This window comes from Coenobita brevimanus, chromosome 64 (genome assembly GCF_032717465.1).
Source record: "Coenobita brevimanus isolate Jiangsu-jjx chromosome 64, ASM3271746v2, whole genome shotgun sequence".
In the NCBI taxonomy this organism is placed as follows: Eukaryota; Metazoa; Arthropoda; class Malacostraca; order Decapoda; family Coenobitidae; genus Coenobita; species Coenobita brevimanus.
In genome coordinates, this window is record NC_137017.1 from 2,552,776 (window position 1) to 2,566,797 (window position 14,022).

Consider the following 14,022-nt stretch of genomic DNA (forward strand, 5'->3'; position numbering starts at 1 on the left):
TCTCTCTCTCTCTCTCTCTCTCTCTCTCTCTCTCTCTCTCTCTCTCTCTCTCTCTCTCTCTCCTCTCTCTCTCTCTCTCTCTCTCAAAAGCAAAGGATCAAGAAAGTTTATAAATAACGCCCTCCCTGACCTTTCATTGATGGGTGGTGGGGTCGGGCCGGGTCAGCGCCTCACAGCAAGACCTGCCAGCCTGACCTATGCGCAATAATACCATCACATCTCTCTTCATCGGCCACACCTTAAGCGGGGAGTTCAGCCAAGCACGGGTTTTACAATGAATGACAGCTCTTTGATAGGTTCGGTGTAAGTCCACTGATTAGCAGGACGACAAATCATCTCTTACAACCAATTTGACACCAGAAACTAACTATACTCACTTTAACTTGGTCTAAAACTGCCATCTTACTATCTCGAATGTTGAACTGTAGCAGAGATTAACAGTGGAATATGATGCTAGCCACGAGGAGTTGTTACGAAAAGAATGCTAGAAGCGTGGTACTGTCTTTTTCTGCCACTGAGCTATGTGAAATAAGCTGCAAAAGGACAAAAACCCGGGTCAAGTTAGAGTAAAAAGGTTATAATTAGAATGCAATCCACACACACCCAACCAGTGACAAATTTTAAGACGACCATTCGCAGCAGGGGATTCACAAACAAATTCACCATCCTTTCGTGACCAGAATTTGTTGACGCATAAAGGACAAGAAATGAGACTGCAGAATCCTTCCATCTCTACTGTACTTCCTCCATAAACAAATCCTACTTGGTTCTAGGTCTACTTGTGAATCTCGGTCTAGTTTACTTATTAACGTGTGGTATGAGCTACGAGGGCAAGGTGGAGAAAGCCTGTTTGGAGTGGAAACAGCAAGATCCAAGTACCAGCCTCTCTCTCTCTCTCTCTCTCTCTCTCTCTCTCTCTCTCTCTCTCTCTCTTTCTTTCTTCTTTCCCCTCTACCACCTCCTCACCTTCCTGCACCTTCCCCCCTCCCTCTTCATCACTCTCTTAAGATTATGTCAGGGCATTCAAGAACTTCGTTACTCTCTATGCATTTCACCATGACGTATTTATTCTCCATTACTCCTCTCTGACTGTCTGATTCAGATTACTTTAAGAGAGCATCCTGGTAGCGAAGGTGTTACTAATGGCTACATATCATTACCCCTTCAACCTAAGCTAAATAAAACTGCCAGAGACCAGCAAACATAAACTGTCAATAATAATAATAATAATAAAAATAATAATAATAATAATGAAGCGAAGGAAATACGTCCAAGTAAGAGCATGCAATAACTTCATTACTTCAGAGCAATGTCGTAAGGGAAGAAAAAAAAATGGTATCTTACACCTCCGGACTGAAACACAGGTTTAGCAAGAATGCCTGTAAATACAATACGAGAAATCACTGTCAGCTACTTAATTCGCAGAATACCATTTCCTCGCTTATGGATTTTATCATGGGAAAGGGTGCTGGTGAGGGACGCCTTCATGTGGCAACACTTATATAACCGAGCGACTCTGCTGCCTGGTTGTACAGTACATACGCTGCTCAAAACCTTCTTTATCCTCCGAAAGGATTTTAGTCTGACGTCCACTGGCTTCGCGTCAAGATGAACCTGGGGCATCACCACCACCGCCAACAAGAACAAAAACAACTAGAGGCCCCCCCGAGGGGGAAAACGCACCAGTCACGAGCCGATACATATCTAGCGCGGCTCGAAATTACCTTGACCTTGACCTACTTTCACCAATTTCGAGCTCGTAGATCTTCATCCCTACTACACACCTGTAAAATTTTGTGATGATATCCAGAGCGGCTGCGAAGTTATCGTGGTAACAGATCCACAGACCTTGACCTACTTTCAGCAATTTCCAACTCGTAGGAAATTTTCATCCCTACTGCACACCTGTAAAATTTTGTGATGATATCTTCAGTGGCTGCTGAGATACCGTGCTAATCGACACACAGACACACTGACAAACCGAAAACAACACCAGTTTCGCTATCGCGGCTGGTAACAACAACAGCGGCACCAGCAATACCCATTACTTACAGTAACAGAAAGGGGGTTTGCGCTAACCTGGACCCCTTCAGCCTGATGACGTATTTAATTTTGATCAACCTACCACGAAATTATTTTCTTCAATTTAGGGATGACCTCTCGCAGTGGAATGCAATTTTGAGGACTACTTTTAACACACCCCTGTTCAAAAAGTCTGTCCTGAGATGATTAATATCGTCTGGAGATAGTAAGAATAAAGTAAGTCATCAGAGTGAAAGGATTAAACATGGTGGATCCTGTGACCCAGTTCCCCAATGATATATCAGAACATACTTGTGTACATACCACACATACAGGAATAGGGGGGACTACAACAAGGCAAATTACAGTTACAGAAAGGGGATCTCTCTCTCTCTCTCTCTCTCACACACACACACACACACACACACACACGCACACACACAACAAACTGAAGCCTCCCCCCATGATAAATCAGTACGCCTTCTTCATAAATAACCCGTAAAAACAGAAATACGAAACACAAGTAAGGCCTATGAACAACCTCAAATTTGGGGTGGATCTTATGACCCATTCTTCACAGAGATATATCAGTAGACCTATGTATTAGTAAACCCACAGGAATTTGAAGGAATTAGAGAGTTAATACTAGAGAGGGGACCTAGAATTACGCAGAGGGCTTCAGCTTACCTTAAATTTGTGCTGAATCAAGTTGCCAAATTCCTTGACCTTTTCACGCTTCTTCTGACGGCGGGGCATTTCGGGGGAGGTCGGGAGGGACGAGCAGCGGCGGGGCACGTCAGAGGGAGGGCACGCGAAATCGGAGAAGGGGGAGTTGGAGAGGGAGTCGGGGGACAGGACAGGGGTTAGTAGTGTCACAGTGGAAGCGGAGAGGGGGATTTGAAGGGGGGGCAATGCACGTCTTCCTTTTATTTCCACCTTCCACCTGCTCTCCACTGCTTTTGGTCCGCTAGGCTTCCTTTCTTCCTCTAAACTTTCTGTACTCCCAGTTCCCTCCGAGGTTTCTTCTTCTCTTGGTGTCATCTCAATTTCTTCAACATCATCTCTCTTATTTCCCATTTCCGTAATACCTCCTGTCCATCCAGCCACTTCTATCATGCCTTCTCTTCGTCTTCGTTTCATTTCAATATCTTCAGTATACTCTCCCTTACTTCTCATTTCCTTAACAATTTCTCCTTTCCCAGTCACTTCCACCTTGGCTTCTCCTCGTCCAAGTTTCGTCTCAGTTTCATCTAAATATCCTCCTCTCTTTCCCAGTTTTTCAAGAGACCTCCACCTTCTTCCCCCCACGTTACTACACACCACCTCTTCCAAGCATCCTTCCTCTAGAACTCTGTCTTCCACTTCAGTGTCCTCCTCACTTCCTTTCCATCTCTGGGGTCCACTTCTCCTCCCCTCCTCTCCCGCCTCTTCCCCATCACTCTTCCTCCCCTCCATTCCACTTCTCCTTTCACCGCGTCCTCTCCTTACCTCCACTCCACTTTTCCTCAACTCCCCTCTACCTCTTCTTACATCGATTCCACTTCTCCATTCTCCACTTCCTCTCCTTCCCTCTCCTTGGCCGATTTCAAACTTCTCATCTTTCGCCACCTCCTCCTCCACTAACGTCTTATAAGCACTCGCCATCACCGCTAAATAACAGTATTTACTTCGGAATGCCGGACTGGTGTACCTTCAGTCCTTGCCCTGCTTATATACTAGCACGATACCGGACCACACCATGCTGACAGGAAACTGAGTGGGGCACGTGACAAGAGTAACACTCCTCTGGTAAGCCCGTACACACACACACACACACACACACACACACATACACAAACAAATTATATACGGTATACTGTATATATATATATATATATATATATATATATATATATATATATATATATATATATATATAATATTAACTTTGAGAGATGATTCTAGGATGGATCTGGGGTAAAAATTGTTATAATACGAGTCCAACTCTCAACCTCTACAGAGCTAGTTACTGAAAACTTTTTGAGTGAATTTTGAAGGAGACCATTTCGCCCAAAATGTCATCAGTAATTGTAGCTCTGTAAAGGCTGCGAACTGGGCCTAGGTTGATATCGCATTTTTATTCAAAACTCGCCCAAGAATAGCCGCCTACAGTTAGTACCGTATATCAAATTCCGGGTCATCCTGTATATATACAAATCTACCTATCATCCAGTGTTTTAATGCCCCATCAGTTACGTAGGGGCCCGGGGTTAGGCTATCTGGTTCAGACACTTAAGGCAACAGTGAGCACCGGGTGACCCCTGAATTACACTACACGTACTTACGAAAACAACAATAACAACACTTTCAGGCCACAGATGAAAGCGACTATGGGCCACACCCACATGGATGGCCCTTAACCACAAGACCACTAGAATTCCATTTTACTTACTGGTATCGGGTTACCACCGTAGTAACTTATTCTCTGGGTCACAAGAAACCCTTTGTCATGACATTCAGTGCCGATGATACAGTAGTACTACATATCATGAGTGGATGGTGGGCGCCTGAAGTTCATCTAATAAAAAATTATGTCACCCTTGTGGTGTGATAATCTTGCCACACAGACCAAACAGTGGGAATTACCAACACCACAAAACGAGCGCAGTGTCACTTCTACGAACCATCTCAGAGCATCGCAGCCATGGGTAATGAATAATTCAGTAGGTGAACCACAAATAAATAAATAAATGGATATTAAATATATAAATGACTCTTTGCATTCATACTATATAAAGCTTACTATTTGAATATATACTTATTTATTTCTCACCAGATGCCAGGTGGTTGATTTCAAATGTCATTTTTTTTTTTACCAACTCCATGTCTTAATTCTTCGTTTCCTTTAAAAATGTAGCCATAATCTTCGTGAATTCTCCACTGACCTTCATGCTTTGTTCTAGTTTCACACACTCCTAATACGTCAAAATTTCTCCCCTTCATCATGAACACTATCTGCTCCTTGGCCTTCACCGTTGACAAGTTGATGGTAGCAACTCTTAAGTTTTTGTTCCGTAATCCTGATGCATAAATAGCAGTGTATGTATACGAGCATATACTGATACAGATATATGCATACATAAATACATGCACACACAGACTCACGTGCATACATAGCCATCAACAAATCCCCCCCCCCACACACACACACACCTACACAGAATTTTACTACATCGGAGACGGTAACCTCTCACAGAAATACCCACCACGCCTCAAGGGCTTCGTTTATTTATAATACAAATAACTAAGATCCTAACAACTAAAATTACACACCGGTATACCATTCACATCTTCCCATTACCTATTAACTGAAAAATGAATATGACAAAATGTTAATACATAAAGTTTTCCTGTTTTCTGTATTTTCCTTCCTCTCCTGAGATAAAACGAAGTGGATTTTACGTGCACGTGTGTGTGTGTGTGTGTGTGTGTGTGTGTGTGTGTGTGTGTGTGTGTGTGTGTGTGTGTGTGTGTGTGTGTGTGTGTGTGTGTGTGTGTGTGTGTGTGTGTGTGTGTGTGTGTGTGTGTGTGTTACAATTTCGTGTTCTTCCCATCTCATTTCGTTTCTTTATTTACCTAAGAATTTATATTAACATTATTTGATGACTTGCTAACGAATGACTGAGATGATTTTAGTTATAAGTCACGATTCTGTTAAGGCAGGATTTAGGTTAGGTTAGGTTTGGTTAAGTTAGGTCTGGTTAGGGTACGTCACGGTCGCGTTGGGTTAGGTAATGGTTAGATTAGACATTTTGTTGTTGTTTTAGCAATAATTAAAAAAAGAAAAGTAAACAACCACTATAACTATCGGGGAAAAACTAAATGTATTATAATGATCTAATGGGAACAATGAAAATAAACCAAAAAGAAAAAAAAAAATATCGCTACCGAAGAAACATCTATCCATCTATCGATTCATCTATCTAAAAGTCTTTTCTAAAAGTTTATCTATCTATCTATCTATATCTATGCTGGGCTGAGCGAGGACACATGTTAAGGACACCATGCCAGATATCGTTAGTATATATAATATTTACAGAGAGGCACTTGTCCTTGTATAACTGGGGACAAAAGTTTTCCCAATATTTCATCTCTTCTCCTTTTCCTCTGCTGGCAAATAATCTTCAGATGACAGAGGCTTAGGTAGGCTGTTCGGCTCAGACATTTTTCACTTTCATACGTCAGGGAAGAAAGTGATAAGCATGTCCTATGAGGCAGGTGGATGCAGTGGAAGAGCAGACATATTTTTGCACTGCTTGCATCTGTATCATGTCGGGCGCGCAGCACCCGTCTACCCACAAACTCTCATCCCTTTTCTTTCCAATTCTCTAATGCAAGAGTTAACAGTTACTCCCGGTCCTTCATGTATGCAACAGGTCAACTCTGGAACTGTCTCCCTTCGTCTGTATTTCCTACTGCCTATGAGCTCCAGTCTTTCAAACGCTGTGTCCAGGCATATCGAAATGAACGGATCTTGAATCTACCTCTCTATTATCTTGTTTTTGTTTTTTCTTGGAGGGATCAATCTTGCGGGCTCCAGGCCTTTGGTTCATTCTTTCTTGCATTAAAAAAGAAAAGAAAAAGATTATCCCATACTGTTTTTCTATTTAGCTTTATACAGACATCATCGGGCTGAAAAATTAAGCTTCCAGTCCCAAGATGGTCCTCCTTTTATTTTGTTCAGGCAACACCAGACGATTATATTTGGCTTCAGAAAGATGTCCTTGGACTGAAAGTGGTAAACCCTTCAATCAGGTGACCCTCTCTCTCTCTCTCTCTCTCTCTCTCTTGTTTCTTCTATCTACAGAAGATTTTCTCGATTTGGTACAGACCTCTCGTAGTGAACGGATTAAGGAGGGTTGCCATCTGAGTCGTTCAGTTCCAAAAGTCTTTGTTATAAACTGAATATAGCAATCTGAAGCCACAAAGAATGAAAAGAGAAAGTAAAAGAAACAAACAGAGAAAAATACCACGTCTGTCATCTGAGTCAAAGGGTCCTGGGTTTACCAAATAACGGGAAACTACCTCAGAGGACACTGCTGCTCACTAACTTCTATTTTTTTATTTTTCTTGCTCTCGACCCGGTTTACATTTTATCTGTCCTACTTGGTCACATTCTTTCATTTCTCTTGTCAACTTCTTCTTGTTTTATTTCTATTACGAATTATCTTACTTTTTTTTTTTTTTTTTAATACTGTGAATTGCCGTTCATTTTAAATCTTTTTTTCCAACTGTCTTACTTGCTTAGTTTTTTTTTTTCCACTGTTAACCGCCTTTCCCCATAATTCTTTTCCTACAGTTACCCATTAATTCATGCATTTCCTGCCTCCCCCAACCAAACTGCCTTACCTTATGCCTGCCTCATCCAAAAGTCTGGGTTACCCTATGCCTGCCTCCCCAACAGTCTCTCAAGAGCCTGTCTTACCTTAAGTCTGCTTTCCCCAACAGGTACACAGTCTGCCTTACCTGTTGTTCGAGGCAGGTGTTCGCTGCTGATCACGCCAGGAAATCTGAAGAAAAAAGTGCAGATAAATTAAAATGCATTCATAATTATCACAGAATACACACACACACACACACACACACACACACACACACACACACACACACACACACACACACATACACACACACACACATACACACACGCATATATATATATATATATATATATATATATATATATATATATATATATATATATAAGATTACACATGAATTTTAATTCATTTGAATAAAAGGTATATGAATATAAGGCGATTATTTTGTCATGTAACACTAAAATTACTGACACTGGTAAAGGCAAAAAATTCTGAAACAAAAATGCGTTATATTTCGAGGCTTATTTACTAACATAAGGAAAAGCTGCCATTATTAGATATTCTTGTCAACAGATTGTTAGAAGATGTTTTGAAATACTTTGAGGTCTGTGACACACAAGGACAAGGGAAACGAAACAGTGATAGAACACAGGTGCAAGCTAAGCGTTTCCTGTACCTTCCGCTGCCCTTCCCAGTAGCTTTCTTTTCTTTTTTTCAATCTAATTCTTGCTACGGACGGATGATTTTCCACAACACTGCAAGCACCTCTTTTAGTATATATGGACTGTACGTATCAAGGTACTGTAGCGGGTGGCTTCAGATATAACCTGGCTTCATACTGTCATCTCTCTACCTTAAAAGCCGACCTGTAACAAGAAGCTAATAACGGTGGATGCTCATAAAAATAGTAATAATAATAATCAAGGTGCAGCAGGGCTAAAATAATGCCTTACGCTGCCCTTGAGCTCCGAGAAATAAACTGAAAAGGGACGAAGATCTCCGCCCCGTCAAGATGGGCATTTTATACGATGATTTACGCTACACCTCACCAGCATCACAACCTGGAACAATGTAATACTCGTCAGGAAAAAGTAGTACGCAATGGATGTATATACGGCAGGCCCAAAGTATTGTCTTACGCTGCCAACGAGCTCCGAGAAATAAACTGCCAAAGGACGAAAATCTCCAGTTTAAGATGAATAAACCATGAAGGTATGAAAGTCACCCCCACCAGGTTCATTCCCTTGCAACGGGTAGGTTATGAGATTGACACTACAAGACACATGGTCTCCACCTGCACCCAGCCGGACTGCAACCCTGACCTGCTTAAAACAAGGTGGCCGCTCTAACTAGGCTGCTCTACCAAAGGGAAACCCCTACTCGGTAGTTTTCCTCTTCATCTTATTCTTATTCTTCAACAATACATACAGCTGAAACAGCAGAGCCAGGACTCCGGAGACCTGAATGGTTAGTGAATGATTGTGGCCCATTTAATTGGGCTCCCTGTTGATTAGCTCTCTCTCTCTCTCTCTCTCTCTCTCTCTCTCTCTCTCTCTCTCTCTCCACACCATGGTCGTAGATTCTAGGGGGATGGGGGGACGAGTGCCCGCTAGAGTAAATCGATGGGTGTTCAAATCAAGACGGCCTTGGTGATATCCTATGTTATCATTACCCCTTACAATTCAAGTATGCCACAAAATATGCAAAATAAAGCCTACAATAACCTCCAGACTACTTACAGACTTAACACATGAAAATGCAGTTATTTAACGAGCACAAAAAATGAAATCGTAGAAATTATTACTACACAAATAATTAAGCAGCTCCGACTAGGCAAACTTTCTTACCAGCATCAGTGTCACGAAGCTTTAGTGCCAGATTTGGCTGTAACAAATTGTGTTACTTTCCTTATTCTTGTGGTCCTGACATTCTGTCAACTATTATAAAGTTTATATACGAGCAGGTGTATCAGCTCGCAACCCACGGCGGTGCGGTGGGCCGGTGGCTGAATACATAGCCATCCTTCCATGTAGTCAGGACAAATCTGCGCCGATGTTCTACAACCTTCATTATCCCAATTGTGGCTGGGAAAAAGAAGCGAGATGATAATCATGATACACTAGTTCAGGGTACACGAAATATAGCATTACAGGGGGGGTGGGTATATTTTAAAGTTATGCCACAACACCTCCTAAACCCGGCCTCACTGCAAAGGCAACAACACAACACATCTTAATACAATCTCTCGCATCACCGGATAATTACCGTCACCTTCATGTCTATCATTTCCCATTCATGGGCTAACTAAAATATATATTTCTCAATAAAGACAACGGGAGGAGAAAGAAGAATCTTCGTTGATCTCTTATTCTCGATTAAAAACAAAACAAAAATCTCTATTACCGTATCATGATTCTCAGTCCTGTCCTTTCAGTTTCTGCTGGATACGACGACACTGGCATATGCAGTCAAGCTTAAATCCGGCACAAGATATGAAATAATCAATGCTACAAAGCTTAGCTGCTGGATGGCGTATAAATTTTCCTGATAAGGTCTATACCGGTATCTTGGTACAAAATTTTCCAACAAGGCATGAACATAATTACCACAGAAAGCCTTAAACTAATAACAGCAGGTGTATAACCGTTCCTCACTGTAATACCCCAAGTCGGTAAATGGATATTAATTCGTTAGAAAATGTACAGAGAAGAATGACTAAAATGATACATGACGTCCGGAACCTGTCATACGAAGACAGACTGAAAAGACTAAGTCTGCATTCGCTAGAGAGGCGTAGAGTAAGGGGAGACTTAATTGAGGTGTTTAAGTGGATGAATGGTATAAATAAGGGAGATATTAGCAAGGTACTTAAAGTGAGCATACAGGATAGAACTAGAAATAATGGTTTCAAACTAGAAAAATTCCGTTTCAGAAAGGAAATCGGTAGAAATTGGTTTGGTAATAGAGTAGTAGACGAATGGAATAAGCTACCTAGTAAAGTAGTTGCTGCCTCTTCCATTGAGAGTTTCAAGCATAGGCTAGATAAGCATATGACAAATAAGGGGTGGATATAGAATAAAGAAAATCTTATAACCAATACTAATTCAAAAACAATTTCTTTTCAGGTTACACTATGATAGTCTCTATTCTCCTTTCACACTTTCCTGTAAAATGTCCACGCCAGTTTTTCTATACGGCGTGGTGTTCTTTCTGACTTTTTCCTGCCAGCTTCCGCTGGAGGGTTTGGAGGGCGGGGGAGAGCCTTCTTCTTTGCTATTCTTATCTCATTCTAGTAGTTCAGTTACTCTTCTAGGAGCTGCCTAGCATGGGCCAACCGGCCTACTGCAGTTATCCTCTCCTTATGTTCGATAAATAGCGGGCACAAATAATTTTTAAATAGTCGTCCTTTAAAATTGTCCATTTTCTTACAGACCACTTAAAAAGAAAATTCGCTCTAAAAGGGAAACTAACCTAACATCTATGGTTTCACCATTACGTACCAATTTTAATATAGTTACGAAAAAAATGGGATAATTAATACAAAATTCATTAAAGGAACAAAGAATGGAGTATCAGGGCAACATCAAGATGACCATTTGGAATACTCAATCTACAACTTCACTAAACAAAACAGACATTCTGCACAATCAGGCATTCCCTTTAATAACTGTTTAGTCTACTTTTCAATGCCTACAGTACAGAATTTCCCATACACCTTGACTTTTCAAATGCAGGCTCCTGTTACTGACTAGGCTACTGGTACTGTCGTGAAAGGTTTACATGCACGGCTCCACTACACTGCTTAATCATGAAATGTTATAAAGGCTACGATTCCCCTCAAAATGACCTTATATATATTTTCTGTTTAACTGTTGCTGCCACCAATTTTGATATGGTTGCAGGAAATAAGTAAACAAAACTGAACCTGATCGTATTCATATTGAGAACACCCGTACTAAGTTTCACGTTGATCCATTCACCACTTCGTTACGATGACGTCTGGCTGATCTTATTCTCACTACCGTCAGACTAATTCAGCACGAAAGAGAAGAAACCCCAGTAATATATGGATTAATTAAGACTCTTCCTAACCCGAATACAATCGTCTGGAGGCAGCTAGACTCCAATAAAAATAACACGTCACAATATTGAGGGGATTGGTTTACGTTCAAGCTTCTCTGACAAAAAGACTGAGAACAACAGACGGACGGACAAACAGTAAGAAAGCCAGACAATAAAAATAAATAAATACAAATAAAATAGACACAAACCCTAATTCTCAACGTTTAACGAAGCTTCCCAGCACCTTTTCCTTACCACCTTATTTCTGCATTAGGAAAACTTTTCTTGCATGTTACTGATCCACTTAGCAAAGGATTTATTTTTATTTTATTTTTTTACCTTTTCACTACTATGGCGCTTTTTATAGTTTATTCTTTCTGCCCCAAACGATTTTTTTTTTTTTCACCTCGACATACTTTTTTTTTTCGGATTGTAGGATTTACGTATAGGCTTAATCAATCCCTTCACACTCAGAGGTCTGCTAGAAGTTGGAATAAAACTGTCATACTGCCTTCCCTCTAACGTGGCACAAAACTGCTGTGTCTATATCTTGAATGCTGCTGAGTTCTAAAAATACGCAGACTAGAATTTTCTGCTAGTCATGAAGAAGTGCCATGGAAAGAATGTAGAGCCAAAGCATCGTTCTTTTCAGCCACTGGGCCACTGTAATAAGTTGCAAAAGGATGAAAATTTAGGCCATGTTAGTGTAAAGAAACTATAGTAACGAGGGTAAAATCAAATAACCGTCGCCGAATAGGAATTAATGTTATTCTTGCCACCTACGGACGATTTTATTCACTTCACGATACTCTTTTCATTGGGGGTTTAGATACTGCATTAAAGGACTTCTAGAATTCGCGGTCCTTCTTCAGCTCAATAAAATCGTCTTGTAACAGCCAGAGTATACTTAATAGGACGTCACCAGATTGAAGGGGTTAATGTAAACTATGTCCATATTGAGAAGACAGCGATATAAAACAGGAAAATATTGAGGTACAACACGGAAAATAAATCGCTAAGGAGACTGTGCAACGAAACCTAACCCCACGAGAATACGGGCCAGAGAAGGACAAACAAACAGAGACGTGGCTATAGTACAGTAAGAGCCACTGGAGAACCTAAACCCACCAGACCACAAGGCGTCCGAACAGATGGCCATATGCTTTCCACTCACCATTTCCCAGCTTCGAATTAACCCAGTATCGTATAAAATAGTAAAAAACAAAAAAATCTCTACAAGCTGGTATTATATCGCTTTTTCCCATTTACGTATACAGCACGATGAGTTTTTTCTTTTTTCTTTTTTACTGCACTGAATTTTGTGGCGAATTGGCTCTTAAGTATGACAAAGTTACGATGTGAGTGAGAATGAGGTGAAAGTGATTGACTGTAAGTGTGTGTGTGTGTGTGTGTGTGTGTGTGTGTGTGTGTGTGTGTGTGTGTGTGTGTGTGTGTGTGTGTGTGTGTGTGTGTGTGAGAGAGAGAGAGAGAGAGAGAGAGAGAGAGACGGCTAATGAACACAACAAAGCACATGCACGTATTAATGCACGTCACTAATAAGGCACGTAAATGGAGGTAGAAGACGAAGAGAGCACAAGTAAAGAGAGATGTGAAGGTAAGAGCAGGTACACGTCTGGCATCAGTGGAGTGGGGGAGGGCATCAGGGGTGAGATTGGTGAGGCACTTATGGGACAACAGAGGTCAATTATCAAGCCTTACATACTGACATACATAACCTATCATACTCTTACACACACACACACACACACACACACACACACACACACACACACACACACACACACACACACACACACACACACACACACACACACACAAACACCACCACCACCATTAAAACAATAAGTAAAACCCTGCCATTGTCTTACACACATTAATCCTCAAGGAGAAGTGGTCATTCAACTTCAAAGGCAGACTGGTCATTCATTACCTCTTCAATCCGATGGCGTATATTTCTATTTTATCCTTCGTGCTACCAGAAAATTATACCCAGATTAACACTGAACGCTGGTAAAGAAGGGGTTACTAAGGGCAATGTCAAACCATTTAGTAAAAAAAAAAAAATCCATCCAAAACTGCGAAAAATCGTGTGACTGATGATGTAATTTTAAAAGCGTTATCGTACCGTAGGGATTTAAGCTTTCCACTGCTATTTTTTTCTGTCCGGTTAAAAAAGAAAAGGATAAGAAAAACGAAAAAAGACAAAATCTGATGTTGGTAATACTGGCCGTAACAGAACACTTACACCTACAAACTTAACCGATTTTGTTTTTATCGTCAATATGCTAGGTTATCTAATTTACAAACAAAATCATCTACCACCGGTCTGAATATAACACTCAGATGCATCTACATAACGTAAAGGGTTAAGCATAATATAAATATGTAGAAAGACAAAATGTATACAGTGCATATAGCAGTCGGGTTAGTTAAGGACTTGATATATACGATAATATATCAGTGGTCCCAGATGATTGGCTGAAAAGTGTGACTGTAAATGTGTACAAGGGGAATGGTGATGCCTTGGAAAGATGAAATTATGGAGGCACAAAGCTTT

At 40.8% G+C, this 14,022-nt stretch overlaps 1 protein-coding gene across 1 annotated transcript in view; it reads right to left on the minus strand.

The window, feature by feature from the left end:
- LOC145404595 (kinase D-interacting substrate of 220 kDa B-like) overlaps window positions 1-14,022 on the minus strand; it is a 623,448-nt gene that overhangs the window by 567,925 nt on the left and 41,501 nt on the right. The window contains exon 2 of the mRNA XM_080276114.1: window positions 7,528-7,571. The gene's annotated coding sequence lies outside the window, so the exon portion shown is untranslated. The remainder of the gene's footprint in view (window positions 1-7,527; window positions 7,572-14,022) is intronic.